Consider the following 12,946-nt stretch of genomic DNA (forward strand, 5'->3'; position numbering starts at 1 on the left):
CAATAAGAGGATCGGTCGAACATGAAAGAAAGACGATACAATTGATCTGATAGTAGCTGGAGTATTAGACGTTCGGCTGGAAATATAATATTATATGCGATGTTCGTATCTGTATGCCAGCCTCGATTCGGGTCAAATGTAAAAAGCTCTTCTATTGCGATTCAACGGTTAACTACCACTCTTATGACCTGCATCTGCTGTTCAAATCGAGCGGACAGCTTCGCTGCAGGCCACATTTACATCTGCATTTACATTTATCCGCTTCGAAGACGAGCGTGTAATGTCACTTTATCGCTTGTCAAAACTTTACTTCTATCAGTTTTATCGTCCTGTGTTTAGATCGTTTTGGGTTCTCTTCTGGGTTTCTATTTTGGATGACAATTTTGGTATACAGTGTTTGGGCACCTTTTTGTTAAATTTCGATGAAAACTTTGATAGGATATTAGGACATAGAAAATTTCAGATAAATCTAAAATTAATTATCAAATTCTTGAGAGGTCACGAATTAACCCTTTACCACTTAGATTTTTTCAGATGGAATAGCTATAATAATATGTTATTGTTTTTCAAATATCAACATTTTAAGATATTAGATATTCTATAATAAAATACTCCTTTTCTAATAATTTTCTAACGATTTACGATTAAGATTTCTTTATCATATTGCAACAATGGTAATTGTTCGGTGTCTCTCAAAATTCAAACACTGACACCTTGAAGCATATGTTTTAATACATATTAATCTATTGAACTATAGATTTAATATTTTATATTTGAATCTATTACAGAATATGATATTTTGCATTTTCTTTTGAAGGTTTTCCTCCTGTTTGAATGAAAGTTCTCTGTAGGGTACCTATATATTAAAAAGGGAATAGAAATAGGAACTCGACTCTTCTCATATAAAATTTCTTTGATATGTGAAGTTATTAAATTTCAGATTTATTGTATTGAAATTTTGTAATGTTTTTTTAGTATTTCAATTTACAGGATATGATATCTTGTGTTTATTCTTTCGGATTTTATTTCCAGCTCTTCTTACTTCAAATTGTTTTGTTATGGAGTTGCTGTGTTAACAAATATTGAACATATTAAATTTCTGAGCTAATGTTATACACTTTAATGTACTACAAAATATGATACCTCGCGTTTTATCCCGAGTATTTCCTTTCGAGTTTCATCGAAACTTTAGTAGGATGTGTATTAAAAACGAAATGGGAAAATGAATTCTATTTTTCTTGGGTGACGGAACAAAGTTTCGTGGAAACAAAACACACCTCTAAAAAATGGAATTTCCATTTGAAAAAATCGTGTTCGGTACAGTAAATATCACGCGGCATTTTCAATTTTTCGTCAAAATTCTGTGCTATCATCAAAAGTGGATTAAATATTGGATCTGTTTTTTCATTGTGTTTTTGCGAATCAATTGTTCAACAAATTTAGTGCAAAATTTTAACTAAACTCTTCATTAATATTCATTGATATGTAGATTCAGTAACAAGAGAATAAAACTAGGATTGTAGTAAAAAATATAAAAATTTACAAGCATCGCTTCCTCGATTTTAAAATGAACTGTCCAACAAAATTCATGGAAAAGTTATTGCAATAATTTGAAAAAACACGTCGAACAATCCTCTCGTTTCACGCTCAATTGTGAGTTCCCTTAAATATTTCATTCTCTGTATTGAATTTCACTTTTGTCACGTGAAATTCCTTCGTTAATGTTCCCATCGATGGGTTACTTAATTTATTGGCAGATGGGAGTGGGTGCAAACACAACTGGTTGCTGATGAAAATCGATCCTCGTTCGCTGAACATTTTATTCGAGTTCAGCTTAACGACTGACGATTAAGGTAATTTATCGCGAGAAACGTTCGGTGCTACCTTAAAATTCGATTTTCCACCGCGTGCAGTGGTTGGAATCTCATTAGAGTACTTTGAAAGTGCATTACACTTCGAGCAATGTTTCTTCTTTAAGCGTGCCTTTCAAACATACGCTATTCAAAGGGTTTATAAAAGAAATTTCATTAAAAAATATAAAAGAATTAAATGATTCATTTAGAATGTTTATTTCTTTATAAATTCATATTTCGTATAAGTGCATAGATGCACCTGAAAAATGCAAGTGCATCGTGTTCCTTTTTCTCAATCTCATTTTGTTTATAAAAACTTACACCGCAAATCAGTGTTTTTCAGCGTCGTGCGTAAGTGAATGACGTGGAAAGTGGGAAATCGCGTGTCTGATCACGAAATAATGAAACGTTTAGCTGAGAACTTCTGTAAGTTTGCTTCTGAAGCAGATATACCACGTTTCGATCGTCCTCGAGACAAATGAAAATATTTGAAACGTGCGTGACATTATTGAAGTAGAACCTATCGTGCACAGGAAATGAGTTTTTAAAATATTGTTTTATAAATAAATAAATAAATATTTCAGAATAATATTCAACGTGTTTTTACGAGTCCTTAATAAAACTGGGAGTGTAGAACAAGTAAATTATCTCCTTAATAAAAGGTTACCACCCTTTTATTAAAATTCTATTATTAACCAAAACCATTTAATGAATGGATGGTTCGATGTGTTTTTTCAAATTATCGCAATAATTATTCATATATTATGGATAACATATAATTTGCCAAAACTGTACTTTGAAGTAAACAAATTATTAATTTGTCGATTCTGTAACCCTTTGTTTTATTCGAGCACAACCTCACCACATTCGAGTTCCTTAATTATATTGTACTTCGTTAGTTTCTAGACGTTCCTCTGCAATGCAAGCAGTTACAGAGTTGAATTCGTTCTAAATTCTGTACACACATAACGCTGCACTATCTTATACCAGTATAGAATTGTTTTCCTTTTGAAAGAACCGGGAATATTCTGACAACGAGGTATCCGAATATCAGAGAGATTTCCCTCTACAAAATGAAATTTGACAATCGTAATTGTGATATTTTATTCACGAACAGAGTTGGATTAAACTGGAAACCACAATGGGGTATAAAATAAATTTATTGTACTTTGTTGATTTTCTCCGTTGACATAAATGAATTTAATAAACATTCAACGTTTTTCTATCGCATTCGTTCGTTTCATTATAAAAAGGACGAATCCCAGAAATTCATATCATATTTCCGATACATTTTTCAAAAAGAACGTTGTAGAATAAATTTTTTGTTGATTAAAAATATGTTGTTTCTATTGGAAACGTTCTTTTGACCGTGATTTCAAAAAGGCAGAAAACGGGTAACAAATTGATTAAATTTGCACAACATTATCGACACGGTTTTTGTTAACGAACCAATCAATCATCGTTAAAACGAAACGAACGAAACTTTTTTGTTGTTACGGCGATCGTTAAGCTCGCCGAAGGTACAATTCGTTAAGCGATAATTAACAACACGATGAGTGCGCGAATTAATTAAAGGATAATTGATTGAAATTTTTGGAAATTCGAGACTGGAATTCCAGAATTTCGAATACAGGTTGATGGAATTCAGAATTTAGAACGTGGAAGCTAGGTAGAACTAGAAGGAATGCAGAGTCTAGAATTCAGATCATGCTCGGTACAACTTCCGTTTTCTCTGAAAATGTTCAGAATCACGTCGTTTTGGAAATACACAATTTGGGGAAAAATCAATGAACACAGAGGGAAATAGGGTACGAAATGGAGGCAAGATGGGAACGAGTGTAGCTGGAGGTCCTTTCGCAATCCCTAACACGAAACCGCACTTCACTGGCATTTGCGTTTTAACGCGCGACCCTTTTATTCTGGCAAATTCGTGGCTCTGCTTGTTCCATCCCGCTGCCATCGATTGATCCCTAGATTATTCGATTTATTCCAATCTGTTCTGAACTGGCTTTTATCAGCCTTTCTCATCCCGTTCAAACAGAATATGTACGACTCTATAAATACACTTCTTTCAGTTATTTTTATTTTCTTGGAATTACCTAGAATTAATTCCTTGGAACTATTATACAATAATAGCTTTTCTAACTTCTACATTTTTATATTATACATATCATATTTTGCACTCTGTATTTTAAGTTACAAGTTATAAATTCTGGATTACATATACATGGATAAAAATAGCCTATACAATTACAGTTGAAAAGTTTTCGGATTCGAGGCAGCATACTCGTTTCGTTTCGAAAAAGGAAGGAGAATGGCTCGTTTGCAAATTCACAGGATCGAAAAAGCAACGCCCTGAACTATCAGTCGCTTGCAGAGTCGACCATTGTAAACCGGCATGCGGCAACAATATTCATAAAATTCAATGGTCGTGCATGTAAATGTCAGGCGATTCACGTGTTCGCGTAACAAGCAGAAGGAAAAATGAAAGAATACCGCGAAATCTCGAGGATCAACGTCCTCCGTTGAGGATCTCTTATGAAGTACTTCCGGTTCTGAGAGGCACGAGGTAAAAAAGTTTTCGTGAAATTTCGAGAGCGTACCAGGAAAAATGTTTGCGAATTACAACAATGCTCATCCATAAAATTTCAGAGAAAATTTGAAAATTCAGCGCAAGTAGAAAGTGTTGAAAAATTAAGAGTCCATAAATTTTAATATCATCTCATAAATAATGTTATCACTCAACTTTTGTAAGATTGAGTTACATGAAAAAGGAAAAATATACTTTCACGTGTAAATATTATATTTCCTATGTAAATTTTTCAAATAAACTCTTTTATATTTTATTTTGGAGGAAAATGATCCTGTATTCAATAAGGGTTAAATATAATTTTAGCACTATTTTTTATTCTAAAAATATCAAATCAGATTTCTTCAGGGAAAAATTATGACGTCCCAGGTTCCCACCCTTACCCTTGAACATCCCCGAGGAAAAACGATGTACAAGAGAGGACCCCCTATTTTGAATTAATATTTACTTTATTATTTGGACTTTTTAGTTATGTACTAAATCTTATAATATTTAATCAGTAAAAGTTATATTATTTTTTTGCTAAATCACTTTTAATTTATAAGAAATTAATTTATCATCAGTGTACATCATGAGACACGCAATCATTAAAACTTCAATATTTAATACCGTTTTAAAAAAGGGAGTGAAATCTTCTTAAGGGTCTGATTAATCCACGAAGACGTCTCGACGCGAGATATAACTTTTGTAATTTCGTTTTGAAACAAATAGAAGATGAGGAGGAAGAAGAAGAAGAAGAAGAAGAAGAAAAAGAAGAAGAAGAAGAGCGGAAAGACGAGTCTAGTACCAAGAAGAATTGATCCTCGGATTACTGGAAGGACAGACTTTCCAACTTTTCTAATATTTCTGAATTCATCGTACAGTAACACAATAATCCATAATGTCGATATTTTTTTCAAGCAAAATTTTAATAAAACCAAAAGGAATATCCGCGATTACAGTAATGAAATGACTAATTCTTTATGCACTTATTATCCAATCCCGTGGATAATAAATATTAATTAGTAATATAATCTCTCCGTAAACTTTAAATTGGTAAACTTTGAAGAAAATCCAGAATTAAGGCCAAAAAGCTGCACAGTTATAATTACCATAGTTAAATAATATTTTAATTAAGATCTATAGAGGCAAAAGGGGTGAGATGTATAAGCTTCTCCTTACTCACTGAAGTAAGAAAGATCTTTCTCAACGTGATACAATCCACAATATTTCCTCTGATAATGAAAGAAACAGTAAAACAAACAATTCCCAGATTCATTAAACAAGAAAATTTCATTCAGAAGATATCGTCAACCAGTCCATTAGAGATTCCATGCATTTCAAGAAGATGATCTCGCTAAATTTCAAGGAACGATCTCATTCGCAACGCAACTTTCGCAATCTTTTGTTCAGAAATAAAATATACGGTAACAAGTGAAAGCACGGACGTGGAAATATGAAAAAAAAAAAAAGGAAAAAACAGGAAAGGGTAAGAAATGATTCACGGATTAGTTGAAGGCCGAGTCGTGGAACAATGAGAGCCAGGACGGGATTATGAAAGTCAGGGTGAAAAATTGTGCCACCTTCTGCTCGACGGCGTTAAACAACCAGGAACGACATAATCTAAGATAATGCTAGCCTCGGAATCATAAAGCCGCTAGACAAGGATGCATTTTAGCGAGATACAGGCCTCCTGGAATTAAATTTCCCCTTTCCTGTCGTCTCGTCGTCTTTCTCGTCTTCCCGCCTATTCTTCTTCAGACGTTTTATTCGCAGCCTTTTCCTCCTGTCTTGTTCCACGTCGCAATTAAGGAAACCGTACAATCGTCGGCTGTGATATTTTCTGGTCGCTGGTAAAACATCGACGTGCATTTCGTATAACGCGAAGATGGAAATGGAACTCCTTGACACGTGAATATAACACGTAACTTTACTTTTACTTGGAATTTTTTAATGTAACTTTGTAACTTCCTTTATCGAATATTGTTTCATTTTCGTTTTCTCTTCAGTGGTATTTGGAATTTTCATTTTTCTTTCACTTTTCGATTAAAGTTAAAATTAAAATTATTCCTAAAGACACTGGTGATAAGCTGTTAATTAGTATTCTATTTATCAGACTGTTTACCATACTGTCTTACTTCTGTAATTAGAATTCTCTTCTACGTTGCCTGACTGTGCAACAGACTATTCTACTTGTAACAGTTTCGGTTTCACTGGTTAATTATATTTAACTCCTTAATATGCAAATTAACACGTTCATTACTATAACGAGCTATGTGGTACTATATATTATAATACGTACTGCTTAGAACGTAGACCCTTAATTTTCTATATTCCTATTTTAATTTATCATCAAATATTCATTTATCAATTCCATCTTCTCATATTTTTATTTTCTAATTTTCCATTAGCTCCATTTTCTAATCAATTCATTTTAAATATTTCAAAATTTAAAATAAAAATTCAATAAACAAAATTACTGTCTCAAATGCTACGATGGGTGGATTCTGTCGTCATGCTATAATGACACAAATTCATCAGTTTAGTTGAAAGGGTTAATCAGGATTCGCAAAAACAGAACTTTGATCTAACGAGAACACCGTTTGCCTTAATTTTGCCTGAGAATACAGTAAAAAGGGAACTTTAAAGGGCGATTGGGAGCAAATAAAATACACAGCTATCTGCATATCAAATAACAACACACATCCCCATAAAGTTTCATTCAAATCGGTGAGTTCTGTTGTCAGTGTAAGGTAATGTAGGGCAGCTTCAACTTTGCGTGAAACAATGGAGTACGTGACTACACAAGAAGCATCGACTAACACAAAACAAGGAGACCTGATATGAATATCAACTATCAGCTTCACTCGGAAGTGTTACAATTAAATTTCACTGTCATAAAATAATAACAGACGAAATATACGAATAACCATAGAAATATCATAAAGCTTATTATATGTTTGATTATTGCACCTGGGTCATTTTAAGCTGATTGATCATTTGGATTTTATTCCAAATGATATAATAATGTAGTATATGCAAAATAAGGGAGAGTTTAAGTCATCATTTTGTTATTTCTGAATTAGTTTAGAAACTATAGATTATAATCCAATGAAATCGACAAGTTTGTTTATTTGAACATTTAAATAGAAATATTTCTTCAAGATTATTAATATCAATTTTATTCTTGGGTATAAAAATTTTGTTTTAAAAAGTCCCTCGATTATATGATAAAATAAAGGAAAATGAAAGATAGAGAGAAAAAACCACACTTCGAGAGTGCACGTTATTCAACTTCACCAAGGTTTCGCTTAGGGTGTAGAAAAAATAATCGATATTTAATTAAGCATAATAATACGATCCATTGGAAACGATTCTAAGGAAACTTCACTATCGGTCCCTTATGATAAAGTACCATGTACAAAGTTGGAATATTTAAAATAGGCCACCTGGATAACTTGCTTGTTTTCGATAACAAAAAATGCATAAGAAAAATGATTTTAATATTTATTTTATAACTGAAGGCACAGAGTAGATATAGAGATCAATTTAATTTTCTTTTAAGGAAATGAAATACTTTTTATTAGAGTGAAAATTATTAAAGTCCTATGATGTTAAAAAGAAATAATCTTCGCGTGACCTTAATTACTCCAGCCTAATTTCTACTCTTAAATATAATAAATTTTCTTCATATATATTATCTTCACGAATAATAAAAGAATGGAGGGCAGTAGATATGAGTAAGACACCTCGTATACGCATGTATAACATGCATCAGGTATTTTTGTAAATGGAATTCCGAAGGGACAACAGAATTTAAGGTATTTAGGTATTATCGAGAGAGGAGGCGCATCTCTCAGGTTCGTCGAAATGAAATTTCGTGTAGTATCGATTGTACGAAGTCTGCGGTTGCATCGTGGAATCCCTGGAACGAATAAAACTGGGTCTCGATGAAGCAACTGTACATTGCTTCGATTATCGTGAATTGCAACGATCATTCGTTCCAGTAAAACATTTGTTCAGCATATTTTCAATCCAATACCCGTATAACTGATACGTATCATACCTTGTGAAACTTTTAAATTATAAAATGGTATCAGATTTTACATACCTCAAAATCAAACATTGTTCGTTGCGATCCGCAATCAGCCATTTTGTGTTAAGAATATCGAAAAAAAAAAAAAAAAAAAAATACATACACATCGAATTGAGTATCCTCCTCCTTTTCGAAGTCGGATAATAAAACCTTTATGCAGTCATTTTTACTAAACTTCAAGCTTTTAATTAATATATAATTAGTGGGATTTCAGGATACTTTTATGTCACGAAATCATGTCAGACTTTCTCTAAGCAATATTCTATCCAAACGTAATATAAAACAAATAAAAGAAGAAAGGGTTTACTAGAAACCATGCAATTTATCCAATTTCCATAAATCCCTTTCCGTTTCACCAAGGGACGCGAAACTCGGACCGGAAGCGTACAGTGCGACACAAGATTATGCAAAGTCGAGCGTAACGGAAGTCTGCTGTTAGTTCCCTTTGGAATTAAATTCTAGACGGTCGGTTCGTTAAAGAAAAACGTGCCTCGTTTCACCACGTCGTTTCTCGAGCGTCGTTAGCACACTTACACGTAGGCGACGGATCGGTTCCTTAAAGTATTTCTCTCTGTTTCCACGTTTCTCAAACTCCTACGTACACGTTTCCCTTTGTTTCTCCAGGCGCCTTGTAATTGGCTACCTACGAATATTCAACATCCATTCGCGTGCACTTGTATATTTAACATTGTTCCTCGATCGATCGTTTTGAAACCGCGTACAAGGTTCTTCCAATTGTATATCACAACTATTCTGCAATATTGTCTCTCCTTCATTTCAAAATTAATTTTCTATATTTTCCGTGACAAGAAATTAAGCGTCGGTTCTCGGAAAATTCTAATTACCAAGAACAAACTAAAATCCCACGGGAAAAATAATGAAAAGAAACTGGAATAGTAAAAAGCCGGCAACTTGAAAATTCGATACCTTTGGTAGACGGAAGTCGGTCACAGAAGGATGTACTTTTAATTAAAAGCAACTTCCTTCGCTTCTCTGACATTCTCGCGAATAAATAACTGTCCGCGAGGCTCTAAAGTTCATCGTTGATTGAAACGTGTTCCTCTCGATTTTCACCTGGCCATTACTTTTAATTCCTTGCTGGAATCACCGCGACGCTCGAGGAAAACTAATTTCACTTTTAATTTCACGAGATTTTCGATCCTCCAATCCGTACTCCATATACAATCGATGGTATCGAATAGATTAAAAGGGATTTATTTTTCTGCTTTTCTCTGTAATCTAATCTTTTCAGGATTACGCGAAAAAATGGTGTTGCCTTTGTATAATACAAGTGTGATTTTTTATTTTACATTTTTGTATCATATGAAAAAATGAGCTTGGTAATATGCTAATTGAAAGAGAAATGCCGCGAGGAGCGCCTTAAAGGAAAATTCCTTCGTCGTTCATGAAAAATACAGCGATCAACTTGGAAAACTTTCCAGGACACTACATGTCCAGCTGAACCCTTCAAGGATTCTATCGATTGAACTTTCTCGTGTCCCTGGAACCAACTTCTCGAGTATCTCTCAAACGAGGAAGCTGAAGTGTTTGTAAATGTGGCTTCATCTAGATTCTAGATTCATTAAATTTCTGTATATTTCATTTGAAATATTCTTGAACTTTAGCCAGGACGAATACATATTATTAATTAATTTAACACTGAAGTACTACATTTTTTTAGAACAATTAGAAGTAGAGATCAAGAATAGTTGTATGTTCTCAAAGTGTTCTTCGTTTATTGTACAATTGAAATACACAAAGTGGTTTGCCTTTGCGGTCTGCAGTCGAGTTGTTTGTTGTCAGTTACAGAAACAGAATATTGGCACCTTAACCAATTCGGTTAACTTTATTGCTCGGTCAACCATATCGGTCTATCGATTGTTTCGTTTGGTTAACTAGCTGAACTATAGGCAATAACAACCGACCGACAATGGTTAACCAATTCTAACAGTTTCTAGGAACCATTATAAATTCTGTTTTAATTGATTTTTGCTTATAAAATTAATAATGTAACGAGGCCATAGACGTATCCTCATCGACGACTTATGAATGTATCAGAAAATCATTTCATATTTAGATTGAAATGTTCAGAACGATTTCAGCCGATTTCGAAATGTAGAGAGTCTGATGAGATTTGATGACATAAAAGTATGGCAAAATGGTATGTATGGTGTACCAAATTAAAGCTTCAAGCTTAATGAAAATAACTACGTAAATGTTTCATGGATATTCCTAATACAAAACGACTGATTGCAAATTATAGCAAACGGTGATTGATTTTGGAACATGGAAAGTCTAACACGAATTGATGACATAAAAGTATCATAAAATACCACTTATGGCAAATCAATTTAAAGCTTGAAGTATGACAAAAATTACTATATAAACGTTTTATCGAAAATTTTAATACATATGAAATAAAATCAAATTGAACATTTACTATTATTAATTATACTAAAGTGTGAATTGGTTGATCTGAAATTTGTTCTACCAAAGGATCATTAATTAATAGAGGGCCTAAGCTTTAAATTAATGTATCACAAGTGCTATTTCATAATACTTTTATGTCTCCGACTTTCTAAGTTTCAGAATAAGTGATTCCATTTGGTAAAACTTAATATTTCCACTCGGTATCATATAAAACCATAAGAAAACAATCACGAGACAAGTTTCTCGTACTCAAAAACGAACTAAGAAGGTTACAACTCTGGTAAAGCAACTTTCCTGCCACGATTATAATCTCTTTCCCTTTTCATTCCTCTCAGCTCGTTGTTTAGCGAGACGCGAACGCCTGAATGCATGCATAATAATGAAAATTAAAACAGCATCTACATCGCCGACAGTCTCTCCCTGGTTGCACCCTCTTTTTTCATCCCCTTTCCGCCGTCTCTCGTAGCCACGTATTTTTTTCCCCTTCGCAACACGAAAGTTATTATCGTCGGTAGCGTGCTTTATTTCCATTACTATTACTTTCTGTTCTATGCGAAAGAAAACCGACCGTTCTTCAGCAGCTAGAATTCATTGTAATATCGAGCCAGAATTCGCTGCGTGATGTTAATTTGTATTCACATCCGTTTCGACTACCTTTAATATCATCGAAAAGGAAAACTCTTTTTTTTTCTTTCTTATTTAATCTTCTTATGGAAAGATCGACCATCTTGGATGGTAATTAAAGACTCTTCTTAAATCTCTTATTCGTGGGATGGTGAAAGGTGGAAAGAGGTACATTATAGTAAGAATGGAATGAATAATTTTGAAGTTAGGAAGAAAATATTATAAAAAAGAAATTACAATATGATTCCATAGGATTTTTGTTTGAAAAATTATTTTCTGAAGATGATCCTTCAATTGTCATGAAATTTATTTAATGAGTTGCACGAATCGGTGTCACGGGTGAATCACAGCTCTATCAGAAAAAATATTAAAATTCAAGGTTTTGCGTGTTTTAACAGCCTTCCATCGCGGTTAATTTCTCGTGGAAATTCTGTCCACGTTTTCGAGTCGGTTGCGTGTGATACGCTTCTCGTTAAAACGACCAAACAAATCAAATCGTTCGCGACATGAGAACCGTTTGATACCCAACGCGCGAATATAAATCTGCGAAATTTGCTTTTTACAGGCTTCCGTCGGTGTCCCGAATAAAATTAAAAAAGGCAAAGTTGGGAATCTGAGACAGAATTACGCTTTTAAATTTCATATCGATAGATGATAAAATATAGCCGTGATTCAAATAGTAAATCTAAAGTGTCTTAATATAATTATTCTTTGCAATTTTCGACGCGTTGGCTGATCGCGATTTGAGATTTCTGAGAGATTCGTCGATTCTTCGGGGCTTGAAAGAGCTGAGAAAAAGGAGGCAAAGGGGTTGGAAACGAGGAGGAGAATATTCTGATTGTACAAAGAGTCGTTCGAGAGGCAATCTGATTGATTGGTGGGATTGTGGTCGTTCTGAAGATTCTTATTCACGATTGTAAGCGTTCGACGTATTTTTGATCTGCTTAACATCTCTTTGAATCTCCTTCTGATCTCTCTGAATGCAAAAAGTGAGTCGTGTTATAGATATGATTATATCTTTTGATTTGAAATTTATCGAACCAGATTATTATCGATATTCGAGTATTGATATAAATGACAGTAAAACTGTAATAATAGTTCATAATATTCCAAAAATTGTACTGTATCTAGAGATGATTAAACTATTTTAGAAATATCTAATTACAAAATTAAGACACAATTAGACTTCAATTAAAAAATTTTTAATTGATATATCTCGTTAACAGTCTTCTTTTTAAAACATTCAAACTAGAAAGATTTTTCTATTTCTTGATTATTAATTAACCAGCACCTCTCACTTTAAGAATGTTTTTACTTTTAAAAAATGTAAATTTCTGATTAGAATTTATAGAACTTCTCTGTGCAATCAAAATA

General features: G+C 33.3%; 1 protein-coding gene across 2 annotated transcripts in view; it reads left to right on the forward strand.

The window, feature by feature from the left end:
* LOC117605484 (cysteine-rich secretory protein 2) overlaps nucleotides 1–12,946 on the forward strand; it is a 48,486-nt gene that overhangs the window by 3,909 nt on the left and 31,631 nt on the right. The window lies entirely within an intron of this gene.

The sequence above is a fragment of the Osmia lignaria genome, chromosome 3, assembly GCF_051020975.1.
Source record: "Osmia lignaria lignaria isolate PbOS001 chromosome 3, iyOsmLign1, whole genome shotgun sequence".
Lineage (NCBI taxonomy): Eukaryota > Metazoa > Arthropoda > Insecta > Hymenoptera > Megachilidae > Osmia > Osmia lignaria.